We start from the raw sequence: 18224 nt of genomic DNA, 5'->3' as shown, positions 1-18224 counted from the left end.
AAGATGGACCGGCCCGTCGCGATTCAACTGCGTTCATCAAAGCGATGGATTCTTGTTTTCAATCCTCTGTGGATGTGGACATTGCGCGCCGTCAAATGCACGGGCTGAGGCAGGGGAAAGCGACTGTGCGCCAATACCACTCTAAATTTTTTGCATTGCTCACCGCCTTAGATTGGCCAAAGGACAGTAAACCGGTCAGAGATCTTTTTTGGGAGGGATTGAGCCCCCCCATCAAGGATGAGATCGCTAGGGGGGACAGACCCCAGACCCTAGAAGACGTGGTGCAACGGGCTTTAGCTCTTGGAATTCGACATGAGGCGCGTCCGTGGCACGAGGAGGACGGGCCCCAAGCGCGTGCGCAAGCAAGGACTCTCCCTTTTGTGCACAGGGACTTCAGCCGTGCGCACCCCTCGCCAATGGGGAAGGACAGAGAGGAGCCAATGGAGATTGGTGGTGCTAGGGCTCAGAAGCCATCCCAGAGCCCTGTCCCTGGTGCAGCCAAAGCGAAGCCTCCTAGAGGAACCAGGAAGTGTTACATCTGTGACAGTGCGCACCACATGGCGAAAGAGTGCCCCCAGAGGCTCCAGAAGCACACTGCAGCGCTGGCAACTGTAACAGCAGAGGTGCAACCAGGGGAGCAGCTTCAGGGAAACGACAGTGCCTGGCTGGAAGCAGAGCTACTGGGGCTCAGCCAGGCGGATCTGTAGACAAGCCCCCAGCATCACTGCAGAGCGTGGACCCTTTGCCTCCCAAACCGGCAGTTCTGCTCACAGCAACACTCCAGTTGCCTGATGGGAGACTCCTCGAGGTTCCAATAACGATCGATTCGGGAAGCAACGCCGACTTCATGGGACTGCAGTTCGTTAAGCAGCACAACATGGCGCTCCTGCCTGCAACGACGCCTCTGAACGTGGTCACGGTGGACGGCAGGAAGTTGCTGGGGGGGCAAGTGGTGCAGCAAACCCCTCCCATGATGATGCAGATTGGCAACCATCGAGAGCTTATTAGTTTCAATGTCACCCACTTATCGGACACACCCATCGTGTTAGGCATGAGTTGGCTGGAGAGGCACAGTCCCGCGGTTGCGTGGTACCAGAGGCAGATCAACTTTTGTTCATCGTATTGTGCTCAGCATTGCTTTCAGACCGATCAGGGAGGAGAAGCTGAGCAGCCATTGCATCTGGGTATGGTGCAAACAGTGCCTCACAAGTACCAGGAATTCTTGGAGGTTTTCTGTGAGAAGGAAGCTGACAAGTTGCCGCCTCATAGACCTTACGACTGCGCGATTGATTTAGTGCCAGGGGCGCAATTGCCTGCTGCCAAGCTGTACTCCATGTCGGAGGACGAAATGCAAGAGCTTCGGGAGTTCATAGACCATAACCTCAAGCGAGGTTTCATCCAGGAATCTAAAGCAGCGGGAGGCAGCCCTGTTTTCTTTGTGAAGAAGAAGGACACGCCCCAAAAAAGGCTTATAGTGGATTACAGGTTCATCAACAGCTTGACTAAGCCCAAAGCTTTCCCCATGCCCAAGATTGACGACCTTTTAGCGACCGTCAGGAGGGGCAAGATTTTCACCAAGCTGGACCTACGTGGAGCTTACAATCTCATCCGCATCCGGAAAGGGGATGAGTGGAAGACCGCCATGTTCACCCCTCTGGGCACTTACGAATACAGAGTCATGCCTTTCGGCCTCCAAAATGGCAGCCACGTTTTTCAAGCATTTATGCACCACGTGCTAGCAGGTCTCCTCTACAAGAAGTGTGTCTGCTTTCTCGACGATATCCTGATTTTCTCGGAATCGCCGGAGGATCACGATAAGGACGTGAGGGAGGTCCTGCAGAGGCTGAAGGAACACAGGCTGTACGCCAAGTTGGAAAAGTGCCAGTTTGATGTCAGAGAGGTTGATTTCCTTGGCTACAAGTTGTCCGACGAGGGACTGGCCATGGACAGGGCTAAGGTTCAAGCGCTGTTGGACTGGAAAAGCCCTCGAAATCGGAAAGAGGTCCAGAGGTTCATCGGCTTTGCCAATTTTTACCGCAAGTTTATTAAAGGTTTTGCGAACGCGACGGCGGCGATCACTGACACCCTCAGTTCCAAGAAGAAGAAGTTCGTCTGGACCGAACAAGCGGAGCGGTCCTTCCGGACGCTTAAAGGTCTTTTCGCCTCCGAAGAGCAGCTGCTCCACGTGAATCCCGGCAGACCCATGCGGGTAGAGACCGATGCGTCAGATAGAGCGGTTGGGGCCGTTCTTTTGCAAGAGGATTCACAAGGCAACTGGCGACCGGGTGCGTTCTACTCCCGGAAGCTCAGCAAGGCGGAGCGCAATTATACCATATGGGACAGGGAGTTGTTGGCCATTCATGCAGCTTTCAAAGCGTGGCGACACTTCTTGATAGGAGCCAAGCACACGGTGCAGGTCCGCACGGATCACAAGAACTTAGAGTATTGGCGGACGGCTAAGTTGCAGACCCAGCGACACATGCGCTGGGCGGAGTTCTTTGCGGATTTCGACTTCAAAATAGAATACATCCCAGGAGACTCCAATGTTATTGCAGACGCGCTGTCCCGAAAGCCGCAATACTTGGAGGAAGCAGCTCCAATCGCAGCAAAGCACATTTTCGCACCGCAGGCGTGGACGTGCGCTACCATCGCAGTCGACCTGGACGCGGTGCGACGCGCGTTGCAAAGGGATCAGTTTGCACAGTCCAAGATGGAGGAGCTACGCGGAGGGTCGCGACACACCGATGAGTTTCAATTACAAGATGGACTTTTGACTCGTAAGGGTGCCCTTTACGTGCCCACCGACGATCTTCGAGCCAAGGTTCTGCAACAGTTGCATGACGCCCCTAGTGCAGGCCATTTCGGCAAAGAGAAGACGATGGAGTTGGTGGCTAGAGACTTTTGGTGGCCCCAGATGAGAGGAGAGGTGGCGGACTACGTCGCCAGGTGTGATATCTGCCAGAGGTCCAAACCGGTGCACCAGAAGCAGGCGGGATTGCTAGAACCGCTGGAGACACCGCAGCAACCATGGGAGAGGGTAGCGTTGGACTTTGTTACAGACCTGCCCAGCTCCAGAGGTAAGACGGCGGTGTTAGTGGTGGTGGACTTGTTCACCAAGATGGCGCACTTCATCCCTTGTGCCAAGGTGGCGACGGCAGAACAGACCGCAAAGCTCTTCATCGATCACGTCTTCAGAGTGCATGGACTTCCGCAGTCCGTCTTGTCCGACAGGGGGCGCCAGTTTGTTTCCACTTTCTGGCGAAAGCTTCTGGGCATCTTGCACGTCAAAATCAACCTGACATCGGCGAGGCATCCACAAACCAACGGTCAAGCGGAGAGGGTCAACGCGATCATGCAGCAGTACCTGCGGTGCTACGCCAACCAGCGACCTGCGGCGTGGGTGGACTATCTGCCGATGGCTGAATTCGCCTACAACAACACGAAACACGCTTCCACCGGGGTGACGCCTTTCTTCGCGAACAATGGCCGTCATCCCAGAACCTTCCCGAGATTTGCGGCACCAGGAGGGGGGGGGCCTCAAGATGCCGACCAGTTTGCAGCGGAGTTGCAAGAGGTGCACGAGGAGCTGCGGAGACATTTGGAGCTGGCAAAACAGGCGTATAAGGTGCAGGCCGATAAGCACAGGAGGGCGGGAGAGGACATCCAGGTTGGGGACTGGGTGTGGTTAGCAGCCCACGCGATGCCGGCCAGGTCATTGGCCAAGAAGAAGTTAGGACACAGGCAGCTAGGGCCATATCAAGTTGAGGCTAAGATCAATCCGGTGGCTTTTCGTCTAGCTCTTCCGGAAGGTTCCAGGGTGCACCCGGTCTTTCATAGGTCGGTGCTCACTCCCTACAAAACCCCACACAGGTTTCAAGAGTCAGGAGCACCCCCAGAGCCACGTAGGAGGGCGCCTGAGAGGGGGGAATCGCCAAGACCAGGACCTCTTAACGAGGTCACAGAGATACTGGACTCGAGATGGGGGGAGGAGGGAGTTGAATATTTTCTCGCCAGGGAGGGCACACCAGCCGCTGCTAATAGTTGGGTGCCAGGCTACGAGTTAGACGAACCCCTTTTGAAAGAAGAGTTCCATGCACTTTTCCCACATAGACCCATGCCAGCTGAGTACTTTGATGACTGGCTTTTCACACCCACATTGTCAGATAGCACGTTCAGGGGTTTCTCTTCCCCCGAGGAAAGAACACCAGAATCAAGCCCGCCCAGGGGATCGTGCTCGGGGGTGGACACGGAAACCCCTTATTGGTGGGAGGAGCAGCCAGAGGAGGAATGGCGTAAGAGGTGGCTGATAGGTCCTTGGCGGGCAGCACCGGAGGAAGTAGCGATGGAAGCAGAGACTGAGAAGCATTTGGGGGAAGAACCCGACTTCGAATACGCTTACACAGAACTGCCAGCAGAGAACATTGACGTAGACGACCTGTATCCTGAGCCTACCCCCGAAGAGCCGCAGTTTCCACAACCGGTCCCCGGCGAGCGGGAGGGGGGAAGGGGGGGCTTCGAGGGGGGGATGGATGTCAGGGTTTCTGGGAGAGAGGAGGAGATGACAGAGGAGACGGAGAGCGAGTGGGAGGAGGGGCAGAAGGATGAGGAAGAAGATGACGGAATTCTGAGGGAATCCACGAGTCTGAGCAGCGAGTCAGAGGATTCTCAAAAGGGGGTTACCTTAATCAAGCAAAGGGGAGGAGAAGGGAGAAGCGGAGAGGAGCCCAGTGGAAGACAGAGGAAGCAAGAGACGTCTCAGCCGGAACGGAGTAAAGGGGGTGGAGTCGTCAGCCTCTCGGAGGGAGCAGGATTAGGAGAGAACAGAGAGAGGGGGTTGGAGCAGGGTGTTCAGCCGGAAAGGGTGGAGAGCAGAGCAGGGGGTGGTGTAGCGGTCGAAAGAAAGGTCAGCAGCAACGTACGCGCGCCAAGTTCAAACGTAGAGGCGCGCGGAAGTGGAGAGAGCTCAGGGGAGGAGCCCGGCCCTAAAGCCAGAAAGAGGGGGGAAGAGGCGGCAGAGGATTCAGCCTCAGGCGAGTCACGGAGAGAGGGAACCCAGGGGGGCAGGAAGACCCTGCGGAAAAGAAAGGAGAGGAAGAGGTGGTCTAGAGCCAGGCTATTAAGTTGGTGCGGAAGAGGGGAGGAGTCAGAGGGGACTTCAGCGGTCTAACGTGGCAGACGTACGGCCACAATGCTGAACTGTATGAGAAGCAGAAATCTTCAATAAACTTTTCCTGTAAATAAGCTGCAACGGAGTGAGGTCTCTTGTGAGCTGGGACCAGTCCTGGGTGGCCGTGACAATTACTTTTCAAAAATATGCATGTTCATTCTTGAGGCAACGGTACAAGTTTGGATTCCTGACACACGTTTCCAGTGACAAACATAGGTTTTTGGCAAAAGGAAGAGAACAGTCTAGCATTTGGGAGGATTAAGCTGATTACTGGTTAAAAGTGGGGAGGGTGATGCATTTTTTAATTCCTGCTGATTTGCGTCTGAGAGTGTGTAACGCAGGAAACATTTGCTTAATTCCTACCCACTGAAATGAATGGGATTTTGGCTAGATCATTTCCTGCATGTGCCTTTTCTCAGAAGTGATGTCACTTAAGATAGCTATGTTCTTTTCTTCTTCCTTTCCCCTGTTGCAAGGAATGTGGCAGAAGGAAAGGTTTATTTTCTCCGCTTAGCTCCAGGTGCAAACATTCTGTGCAGCTCACTACCTCTGAGACTTAGGGTGTGATTTGTCATCCTCTGTACTCTGTGTAATCAGTGTTTAGGGCATTTGGTCTTCTGGAATAGGTCTATTTGCTCATTCAAGCAAAGCATTGTGCTTTTTCCAAAGAGAAAGTGTGCCATTTGTTGGATTTACACACCTAGTGGTGCATGATAGATTAACTATGGTATGTTTGGCAAGGGAGAACACAGTCTTTTGGATACCTCTGTGCTATAAATGTCAATATTATGCAATGGGATAATTAACATATATCGTTTTTAGTCTCAAAACCATTAGAAAGTGGGGCCGGATTTCTGAATCTCTCTTTGTAAACACTAGGGGTCACTCTTCCTTGGCTTAAAAGTACGGTCACTGCCCAGTACCCACTGATATCTGAGGAGAAATATGTTTCTGTGTAGGAAAAGCTTTTGGCTGTAAAAAAGTTTTTAGCCTTAGGCTGTCAGTCACGGAGGCCCAGCATCTATATTCTTTTTGCCTTGTTTCCCTCCAAGCGCCGCTAAGATTTCTCAAAGGCTGTACGTTAAAGAAAATAATTTACACAAAGAATGAAGTGGAGAGTAAAGGTAGTTTTGACAGTTAAAAGTTTCAATCTCAGACAACTGTGTACCGAGACATCCCCTCCTCAATAGTTATCAGAAGCCTAGATGTACTGACTAATGAAGGTTACTTTTCTTTTCTCCCCTCATTCTTAGCACCATCGCTTGCAGGCTACACGTGGGAAACGAGAGAATTGTAATTATGGCTTTCACTTGAAGACTACATGAAAATGCACATCTCAAAGGAAAAAGACAAATGCCTCAGTTAGGCAGACATAATATATGTAATCTATGGAATGGCCTTGAAAGGCAGGGATCAGTCAGGAATGGGAGGCAGAAAAAAACATCAATTTATTTCTCTGTGTCTGTTTCTATATAAATTGGGAGGCATCAAAGTCTGAGTCAAAAGGAAAGGGTGCTAGAACATTTTCCTTGCAGAATGAATGTGGAATGTGTGTGTTTCTTTTGAGGGCAGGGTGGGCAAAGGCCTGTACACACTGATTTCCTCACTTAGTTCAGGGCTAGTAGCAAACCATAAAGGTAAAGGGATCCCTGGCCATTAGGTCCAGTTGTGGCCAACTCTGGGGTTGCGGTGCTCATCTCGCTTTATTGGCCGAGGGAGCCGGCGTACAGCTTCCGGGTCATGTGGCCAGCATGACTAAGCCGCTTCTGGCAAACCAGAGCAGCACATGGAAACGCCGTTTACCTTCCCGCCGGAGCGGTACCTATTTATCTACTTGCACTTTGACATGCTTTCGAACTGCTACATTGGCAGGAGCTGGGACCGAGCAACAGGAGCTCACCCCATCGCGGGGATTTGAACTGCCAACCTTCTGATTAGCAAGTCCTAGGCTCTGTGGTTTAACTCACAGCGCCACCCGCGTCCCAGCAGTAGCAAACCATAGTTTGCAGTTAATGCCCCAACGAGCAAAAAGCCCTTCAACCATGAGAGGATGAACAGTGGAGATATGAGGGTCCTAATTCTCATTGCCCTCAACTTTTGGATAGCAACTATGTGAAGTGGAGAGCCTTGGACATTTGTGGAGACTCCCTGTGTTTTGGAGTCCTGAGTATCCAAGATTCCAAAATGTGAGTGGACTCTATAGATATAGGAGGTCCCCCACCTCACACAGTTGCTCTCCATGAATGGAAGGAAATGGTGGCAGAATAAGCATTCTTATTCCCACCGCTCCTTGACCTGTTTTCTGAATACAGCACCTTAGCCCTGGAAGAGGGCTAAACAATGTTTTGCTGCCAATCCAGAAGTAAGAAAGACAATCCAGGTGCACGACAGATGGAGACAAAGCTCAATCACATAGTACAAACTATGGTTTAGTGTTACATCTGCGCTGCGGTTTTGCACTGGCCTGCGCTCTTGAATAATTTGTTTTAGAACTCAGTCTTGAATGTGCTCACAGGGCCAATTCAAAGTGCTGGTTGCTACCCGAAATGGGTTGGCACCAGGTTATTTTTTCTGAGCCCACCAAGCCCTTCAGTTCATTTGTGGAGGCCCTGTTTGCCAGCCTGCCCATGAGGTCCACCAGGCTGGTAGGTCCAAGACGGGACCTCTCAGTGTCTGGCTCTGTCATTATGGAACTCCCTCACACAGAATGTTCACTAGGCTTCCTCACTGAAGGCTTTTAAATGGCCTTGAAAGACCTGACTGTAAGAATGGCCAGTCTAATCTTGCAGCTGGAGCTGGGAACACACAGAGGCCTGATTTTGCTCTCTGTGAGAATCAAGTGCTATGGCGCTGGGAAGCCCCTTACCCCAAAACAGTAGCAGTATCTGTTAGAGTATTAATGACCTGAATCTTCCATCCTATGGTCAGACTGTATATATGTGTAAAGAGAGAGGTGAGCATGTTAATGATTATGTGTGCAACATGTAAGTGTAGCAATTAAACAAACAGCAACAATGAGACTCTCCTTCTCAGTGAGCACAAGGCATTCACTGATATAATATAAAAAGCAAGCAATATTTTGGTGCCTTGCCATTACGCACTGCAGTGACTTAGCTACTGTTGCTAAGAATAACTACATAAAGGCTAGCTACACAAACCAGTTATGTGAGATATTTAAGGTCTGCTTTGCAAGCAGGAGGAGAAAAATCTGGGTGCATAGGCCTTCTATACAATCGTAACAATGTTTTCATGGTAGGGTTGTCACAAGATGTTGCTGAAGTTTTACTAATGCAAAGAGGGCTGTCACATTAAAAAAATAAAAGTCTTGTGTAGAAGTGGTATTTTTAAATCCCATCGTGCATTGAGCATTGCAGTTTAAAGGGGCCCCCCTGACAGAGTGCCACCATCTGATATGCAGGCACTTTACAGCCCATTAGGCTGATGAAACTGATGGAAAGGAGCTTTGGGATAGGACAGGTTTGACTATGATGAACACATCAGTTCCCACTGATTCTTCCCCCCATTCATTTTCATACGGGCAAACTTGTTCCCATCTATCTGACTCACTTCCCCTGATGTGAGCAACAGAAAGAAAAGCCACAGACATGCTCCCAGAGCTCATGAACAATGTAGCATCTTCCGTTTGTGACTGGTGAGTGCCATTTGGGTCACCTTGAGTTCCATTCACTTTTGGGGAGGTGCGCAATCTTTTACTGAAGCTGATAAAAAATAAAAATAAAAAGCCGTCTTAAGTGCTTACAAGGAAGTGAGAAGAAGAGGCTTGCCCAGTGGGGCTGCAGCAAAAGCATCCTGAAAGTGGCATCGTTACTGCTTCTCTGAAGGTGAAGGTGGTGGTGAAGTCAGAGTTTGATGGGCAAACTGGCAGGAGTGGTGCTGGGGCACATTTGCTAAATAGTGCTCCTGGAAGTAGGTGGATTAGCCAATAACTCCCTAGATCCCTTTCTAAATAAATTAATAATAATAATAATAATAATAATAATAATAATAATAATAATAATAATTTATTTATACCCCACCCATCTGGCAGGGTTTCCCCAGCCACTCTGGGTGGCTTCCAACAGAATATTAAAATACAATAATCTATTAAACATTAAAAGCTTCCCCAAACAGGGCTGCCTTCAGATGCCTTCTAATAGTCTGATAGTTGTTTTCCTCTTTGACATCTGATGGGAGGGCATTCCACAGGGCGGGTGCCACTACCGAGAAGGCCCTCTGCCTGGTTCCCTGTAGCTTTGCTTCTCGCAATGAGGGAACCGCCAGAAGGCCCTCGGCGCTGGACCTCCATGTCTGGGCTGAACGATGGGGGTGGAGATGCTCCTTCAGGTATACTGGACCGAGGCCATTTAGGGCTTTAAAGGTCAGCACCAACACTTTGAATTGTGCTTGGAAATGTACTGGGAGACAATGCAGACCTCTCAGGACCGGTGTTATGTGGTCCCGGCAGCCACTCCCAGTCACCAGTCTAGCTGCCGTATCTGGATTAATTGCAGTTTCCTTCAAAGGTAGCCCCACATAGAGCGCATTGCAGTAGTCCAAGCGAGAGATAACTAGAGCATGCACCACTCTGGCGAGACAGTCTGCAGGCAGGTAGGGTCAGAAGCTCAGAAACTCTGGAGATCTATATTGCTGTTGTTCATTACATTTATTCATTGCTTACTACATAAATTGTGTCAAAGGGACTTGCCATGGGGGAAAAAGAAAAAGCTATACAAAAGTTTAAAATACCAAAGCAATAAAATGTTATTTACTAAAAGTATCGGGGTGGGATGCAGGATGACCCCTCTCCTTGCACCTATCAACATGGAAGCTATAATTGTCAGGCCAGGGCTGTGCATTGAGGCCTTGGTCACCTGCATGTGCAAAAGAAGAATATAATATATTTCTTTAGAAAAAGTAAATGTCTGGATCTTTAAAAATAAATAAATGCCATCAAAATTGTATGCAATTCAGCTTAAGGGAAAAGGGCTTACTGGAAATAATTTATACCCAATGCAGAATATAATTAGAATACATTTTTATTCCATATGGACCCAACACGATGAAACCTTTCACCCCCTTTACCTCCCAAACAATCCAGATTATCAAACTTTTTCCAATTTGATGTTTTTCTAATAGCTCTTTTGAGTGATTTCAAATGTAGCTCAGAACTGCTACCTCTAATTGCCATGCAAAACAGTGTTGCCCTTTCCTCCGGCTAGGGCAAAACGACTGTGTCGTTCTCATTTGTTACACTCGGTTTCCACCAGTAAAGAGCAGTCTGATTGCTTTAATCATTCTTCTAAGGTCCGTAAAGACTTTCCCTGCCACCCCGAAGTTCCAATTCATTATTTCACACAGGCTTTTCCATCATCATCCCATATTTGTCATTGCTTTCAAAAGGAAAGCAGGATCCTCTAAATGAAGAGCAAGTGGGAAATGTTTTTGTCTTACAGAAAAAGACACACACACACACACACACACACACTAACCCATATGGAAACAGGCAGGTATGTGAGATATAACATTGTCAAGCTTTATTACACTCTCATAACAGTGAAATACATCTGGGGTGTCTTCTTGTTGCTGTTTTGTGCCTTTGGCAGTGCCAGAGTTGGCTGCCAGCTTTAGCAGAATCATAGGTTTGACCCCACGTTGCTCAGGAGAACAAGGAAGAGATGACAGTAGCTAGGTTTGCCCTTCCTTTCCAACTACTCCCATCTCTTTACAACTAAGGTGCAGTGGAAGCTTTGAAAAAGAGGAACTGGCTTGTGTGGCTCTGTGACAGCTTGGAGCTTCTAAAGAATCAAATGAGTCAGTAGATTTGCTGTCAGATTGCATAACAGGGAAATAGACCATATTTATATCGTTATACCTCTCTTCTCTGCCCCACCCCCAATATTTGCCAGACAGTCTGTATTAATGCCTTGGCTATCTGCTCATCAGGTGCTTCTACATAAACCAAAAATGTGTATTTTCAGGACCCTCACAAAAAAATGCTGAAGAGCACACAATTGTAAAGAACAGCATATTGATAATAAGTTTTCAATTAAGTAGGCAAAATATTATTACAATTGCAAACTGTACAACTCAGCAAGACTTACAAAGAACCATATAACACAAAAATTATTGTTGTAATGTTCTAAACAGCTGACAAATATTACACCTGCAAACTATACATTTCAGTTTGGCATACAAAGAACTATTATTACTCTGCTGAAGAATACTCTAAGCAGCTGACAACAAGCTTCTGAATATAGTCCTTTTTCTAAAATCTTCTTGTTTTATAAAATCATTTATTTTCTATTATCAGGACCCATCCTTTTTTGAGATTGCATATTTTAAATTGTAACTTTTAAAACTGCTTTTAAATTGTCTTTTAAATGGTTGTAACCACCACTGGAGCTAAGGGTGAAGGAAGGGTAGTAAATTAAATAATAACAATACTGTTTCTGTTCTGCTGCATTTTGTCTTCTTCCAAAAACTACATTATTTGTCTCACTGTCCATTGTGACAAAAGTATGCAGCTTACATAATTAAATATGCAAAATATATAAAAAGATCTCATTTTATTCCACCCCATTCATTTCAATGCAACAGAAACACAATGCAAATGAGGGGGAAAACCCAATCAATTACATATCATTTGCAGCCTGAAAACCACAGCAGCAGCAAATACCAATCATATTTGCTGGATTGACTTCCTTTCTGGGCATGGAAAGAATAAATGAAGATTGGCAAGTTCGCCTCCTGCTTTTCATTGGACTTCTCTGACATCCCTAGTCCTAACCATGTGGCTGTGTTGCCTGTACCCTCCAGGTGAGCTGCAGCAACACCATGCCAGGAAGGAAATTTTGCAGCAGTGACCCACCATACCAACCACTATTTGTTCAAGCAAGCCCCACAAGTCTAGGGGTGGGGAGGTTTTCACCTTGAAGGACACAACTTGTGGGCAGGCTAGTGATAAATGATGAGCATGCTTCCCCTCACTTGGTTCAGAATCTGCAGCTCATTTCTCAAAACTGTGGAATGGGAGAAGCATTTTCCAAGACCAGTCCAAAGCCTAGACATTGTTGTACTTTTGGCACCGGGAGCATAACAGGATCTGAAAAGCTCTCCAACTTCTCATGAAAACCATTGATGACCAGAAGACCTACTTCTGCCCCAACACTTTCCGCAAGTAGTGACCTCTTTTACATCCAAAACACTGCTGCGACAGGCTCTTGAGTATTAAGAATGGTGAGAAATACAGTTCTCATGGCTTCTAGAGTGTCATGATACACAGGAATTGTTTGGATGAGAAAGGAACATTTGGATGAGAGAGGAAAGGGGCATTTATAACAGTAGCTAAAAGCCCCCACACTTGGGTGCAACTATTATGAAATAAACCTGAACATAATGGGCATTAAGGAGGAAGTCAATCTTTGAACTGTTTGTTCTGTTGCTTCTCCACATGGCCACTTTAAGTTGCCACCACTTGAGACCCAGGCACCCAGCACGCCTTAGAAATTATGTACTGATTTCTACTACCTATTCACACTCAGTGTTAATACGACACCTTGTGTTGTGCAGACAATATTCCCAACTGAACCAATGCCTTATGTCAGGATTCAAATATGCACAATGACATCTCACTGGTCAAGAGATCTCTGATGTGCTTGATGGTGTAATAAATTTTATCCTTTATCAATGGTTTGTAGCTCAGTCCTACATTCATGTTTACTTGCAAGTCAGTTTTATGGGATTTCTATGAAATTTGCTCCCAAGCAAGACTTTCAGTCTGAATGGCACATCTCCATGCAGCAGTTCTATTTTTTGGAATTGGGTTGGGTATTTGGGGTCTTATAAAAGCAAAAGATTAATACTGGCATGATAGCATCTTAGCTCCAAAATATTCAAAACTTCTAACCTGTATTTAAGTTATGATGGACATTTTGTGTGGTATGCTCAAAGTAGAGCAGGCAAAACAAAGGGCATCTCAACTTTTTTATGGGACTTCTTTCTGACTACTGGAGCAAACATATATTATGAACTGAATACCTTTAGCTTTCAAGCTTTTCAAGTTCCTTAAGAAACTTCCTGCATGCTACATAAGAACACTGATAAAGAAACTGCAGCTGTAAAATGAATTTCTTTTATTTGAACTGTATGTTTTTTGCAACGGGACGATTTTTTTTGAAAATCAACTGGTGGGGGTTTTTGTTTTGTTTTTTAAACTGCATTGGCAGTAAAATACACAATAGTTTTTTCCTGAAACTTCAATTAAATATCAAAAGAAATATGAACTGCTTTGCCTTCAAAGGAAAGAAGTGCAGAGAAGGAAAGAAGTTCTTAAATACCTTTATATTTTCCCTCCATGTTTAGAATCCCTTTAAGAGCCATCCAAGTTAAATTTTGCCAACCTCTCATGTTTTCCCTCTTTCTGACATTTGGCTGTTGCAATCATACAGACCCAAGCCTTTCCAATTCCTAACAAGATTTAATATGAAATATAGGTATATGAATGTACAGCAGTAACTGATCACATTTTTATTGTTTTTGATGCACTTCTTCAATTCAGTGCTACTACCATTTCTGCAGCAACACCAATAAAGCCAGAATATTTGAATTTAGCCCATTAAATCTCATTAAATCAAATAATCCAAATACAGTGGATCAACAGCTCTGTACATGTGGGTGCTGTGTACATCAATGATGTATATGTTGCAGCCAAATGGTACATCATCTACTTTGCATGCCCATGATGACGTCATCTCCAGGTAGGACTGGGAAAGAATGCTGTTTGAAATCTAGGAAAGCTGCTGCCAGTCAGTGTAGACAAGACTGAGCTAGATAGACCACTTGACTCCATATAAGGTGACTCCTGGTGTTTCCATGATGCTGTTTTGCTTGAAATTTAGGAAGCCTAGATAAAGGCACTTTCAAATCTTTATTATTTATTATTGTTATTTAGATAGACCCATAAATGTATGCAACACAAGGAATGTATACAACAAAAGGAAAGAAAGACGGGACCCTGTCTCAAGGAATTTGCAATTTCAAATCCAACAATGAAGGGGAAAATAAAGAGAGAGGAAATGAAGAACGAGTGAACAAAGTAACAAGGGATTAATGCAGACTCATGCTACCATCTTCAACTTTGCATATACAATCCAATGCTACAATAACTAATTAAGTAATAATTGCCTTACACTTTTGTTTTGTACTTTGAGAAGAAAATGGAAATCTTCAGAAGGCTGTGAAGAAAAAAACAGTTTAAGAAAATGATGAATGGGTGATGGGCAGGATGTCTTAGTATTGCGTTACCTGAATAGTTACAACCAGCTTCCCAGGTGGTGATCGATGAACCTTCAGCATTTTGCATGCAAGCCTGGGTCTGGTGATCTGGGTCTTGGGAATGGGCACCAAACACCCTCTACATCATGGGTCCTGTTGAGTTGATCCTCTCTGGCAAAATCTACATTTTCTTCATCTGTATATAGGCTACCTTTCCATCTCCAAAAATGATCCAAAAGAGGTGAAAACATTTGCTTCATTCAAGATATCCTGTACAAACGAGACTGTTTGTTGCTGAAGTTAATTCTGCAGATGTATTATTTCCTCTTTGGGAATTTTTCAAGATGTACATTGACAGAGCAGCTGTGCTATATAGAGGTAGATTCTCCTTAGTAGATTCATTTCTACCAGTCCACACAGTGTATGCAAAAAGAACTCTCTGCAGTAGTCCTCAAGGCACTGCTCAAAATTATCGAGGGTGAGTAGCCTACAAACTAACACCTCCAATTCAAATCCTTCCAGTTGTGGTCATTATATAGATCAGTCAATCATGAGGCAGCTACAAGTTGCTGCCAGAATATATTGCTAGGTATTATGCAAGCCCATCTTCCATTACAAACAACTATAAACCATAAAATAATTACTGCCCTCAACACTCAAAATTGACTGATGCTGCCAAAAGGAATTCTAATATGTTTTCAGTGGCAAACTAATAGTTTGGGAAAGTTGTTAGGGTGAGTCATGGTATACTTAAAAAAACAGTTCTCTTGAGCCAGGTCAAAATTTACAAACTGCTGTGAAAACATGTAAAAAGTAATCGTTTGTTCAAATTTAGCTACATAAAATAGAAACAATTTTTGCTTGACGCATTTCCTCTTTGTTGTTGACAATGGGTATAAATGACGAGCCTTAAGTGTGTGTATGAACTTAGTAGCTTGTTCTTTTTTAGTTGCTTTTTTGTTCATGTTGATCTTGTTTTATTAATGCTTTATTGATTTGTTAATCATATACTATGAGTTTTGCTGTAATTGTGATATTTAGCCTATTTTTAGTTGCTGTTTTGTTAATAGTGTTTTATAGATTGTATTATTTTATGTGATTTATGCTGTGATGTCCTGTGATGTTCTATAATGTTATTGTTTGTAAGCCGCTTTGAGATTCATTTGAATGTAAAGTGGCATAGAAATACAATAGATCATATCAAATCACTGTACCTCATATATACAAAATCTATATTCTAGCACATAAGTCGGATCTGAGCACGTTTCAAAGAAACGGATAACTATGATCCTTTTGTGTGCCTGAGAGTGTTCCTACATTTGTCTTTCCCCCTCTCCAGCCAGATGAAGAATTCTCCACTGAAGTATTATTTTCATTTCAGGTATTTATCAGTTGCGTACTGTGCAATACTGGTCCTTGAAGTGGCCTTCATTTAGTAAGAGAAACAGAGAACATAAAAAATTTAAAACGTAAAAACAACCCTAAACTAAGCCAGTGGCACTCTAAGAAAGTTGGAAGGAAATGCCTTAAAAATATTTTTGTCATGTGGTAGAAGAACAACAAATATGCTTCCTGTACATGGCAGCTATAAGCAGGTAATTCTACCATGGTTTAAATTCCTGACACCCATCTTTAGGATGGCTTGACTTCATTCCTGTTTTAAACAGCTGGAATTTGAGAAATATATAATGTGATTATTCTGCGCTTTTTATTTTTTATTACTGACGAAGCATTGACATTATGGAAGATGCTTATATTGTTAAGGGTAAAAAACACATTTGGTTGATTCACTGAGTACCGGTAAGTCCTATGTGAAAGGTATAATCTTGTGAGATGCGTAATTAGCATTTTAAAAAGCATTTTTATTAGATTGGAATACAGACAAGAATTATTTAAACGCCCTTGACTGAGAAACTAAATTACATCAGAAGCAAAGTGTCAGGGAACTGCCATCGGAGCCAGAGGTGGAGGGAAGGCTCCGGAGGGATGCCGGAGAGGGTCCCAGTAGGGAGAGAGGCAGCCCATCTGCTGGAGAAGGAAATCAGCGTAACACCAGTGGAGAAGGGGGGCAGATGGGGGAATCAGAGAGGAGGCTCCAGGACTCCTCGCCGCAGACCAGCGGGGAGAGCACGGGTACTCCGCTGCCCACACCCTCCCTGCGCAGAAGACTTCTGCGCAGGGAGAGTAGGAGGAGACTTGGCGTCAAAGAACTTCTTTGCTGGAAGAAGTTCAAGAAACACCCACTGACAGATTCTGCCAGCGATTGAGACAGCCACGGGTGAAAGGCTGTCCAGACAGAAAGTGTTCAACCAGGCAACCTAGCCAGGAGTGGTGGCAAGTTACGCACGAGCAACCCCCTAGAACCATTACACAAAGCTTCCATAGTTTATCATTTTATGTTTGATTTAGTAGATAGGAGAGAAATGCATTGTTTGGCTATATCTTGCCAATGGGTTATAGTGTGGCCTTGGAAAGAAACAATTGACTGAACACAGTACTTTTTAAAAAGATACCTGGAATGTGTGTAGATCAGTGCACACTTACCAATGTACAACCTTCTGGGTAAGGCTCTGCTCCAGGCATGTCCAAAGTCCGTTCAGGGGGCCTAATCTGGTCCACCAGTAGATGTAAAAGCTCAACAACGTTTGTGGGCCCTCCCTCACGCATGTTCACTTCATCAAATCTGGCTTTGAAAAAAGTTTGGGCACCCCTTCTCTATTCTGATGGCATGAGTATCATGACAACTGGTAGATTCTTATCTGCTGTGGCCTTCATCCGCCTTCACAGCTGTTGTAACATACCACTTATTGTCTTCCACCTGTTCTGCTGTTTAGGACTTCATGGATCATTCTTTGTCTATGCCCTCCCCTTTGACCTTACCACCTTGGGTGACCCTGCTGGGAGTATGAGATTCCTGACTGCTTCACATACAAGGGTCATAGGAATGTGCAAGCCCACTCACCAAGACAAGGTGATGATCTAGCAAGTGATGATTACCTGTAATAGGCCCACTGGCACCACATTTAATGCAGTATCATACCACTTTAAACAGTCGTAGTCCCTCCGCCAAGGAATTCTGGAAACTGTGGGTGCTGAGAGCTGTTGGGAGATCCCATTGCTTTCACAGAGCTAGAATTCCCTGGGAAGAAGAGTTGATTGTTAAACCACTCTGAAAACTGTAGCTCTGGGCAGAGAACAGCAGTATCTTAACAATTCTAAACACCCTTTATAAACTACACTCCAAAATATGGACTAGGCCACCCTTAGAGAATTGACTCTGAAACTGATGGTTTTTTACTCCCCATCAGGCACATTTCTTAATAAAATATTTCTATAGTCGCTGGTAGTATTTCTAGTTTATTGAACTGCTGCTTAAATTGTCAACTCAGACAGCAGCATATGCAATCTAGGGTGCCTCCAAATGTTTTGGACAACAATTCCCATAATCCCTGACCATTGGTTGGGCTGGTTGGGAGTTGGAGCCCAGCAATACCTGGATACCACAGGTTCCTTTCCCCTGCGTTATTGGTTTCAGTTAATATCTACTCAAACACTTGTGTTTGTTTGTTTTTAAAAAAGAAAATATACAGTAAGCTGATTAGTAGGTTTGAAAAACACCCTTCATTTAGCTGTGTTGGTACGTGTTCTAAACACATGAGTTGATTTGATGTTCTAGTTTGGGGAAATGATTTCACTTTGGATCTAAAGAAGAGATTATACAGTTTCATTACAGGGTGCTTCCAAGAAACAGCTTAGAAATACTCCCCTGTTGGATATTAGAAAC

At 45.3% G+C, this 18224-nt stretch overlaps 1 pseudogene across 1 annotated transcript in view; it reads right to left on the bottom strand.

Moving 5' to 3' along the window:
• The window catches only part of LOC309366304 (vesicular inhibitory amino acid transporter pseudogene), a 33255-nt pseudogene extending 16148 nt beyond the window's left edge, over nt 1-17107 (bottom strand). The window contains exon 1 of the transcript in view: nt 16985-17107. The product of the transcript in view is annotated as a vesicular inhibitory amino acid transporter pseudogene (transcript). The remainder of the gene's footprint in view (nt 1-16984) is intronic.
• Between the last annotated feature and the right edge of the window lie 1117 nt (nt 17108-18224).

The sequence above is a fragment of the Podarcis melisellensis genome (genome assembly GCF_964234715.1).
Source record: "Podarcis melisellensis genome assembly, chromosome: 3".
NCBI lineage: Eukaryota > Metazoa > Chordata > Lepidosauria > Squamata > Lacertidae > Podarcis > Podarcis melisellensis.
Note: the sequence above shows the minus strand (reverse complement) of the source record. Positions and strands in the feature narration are given on the sequence as shown.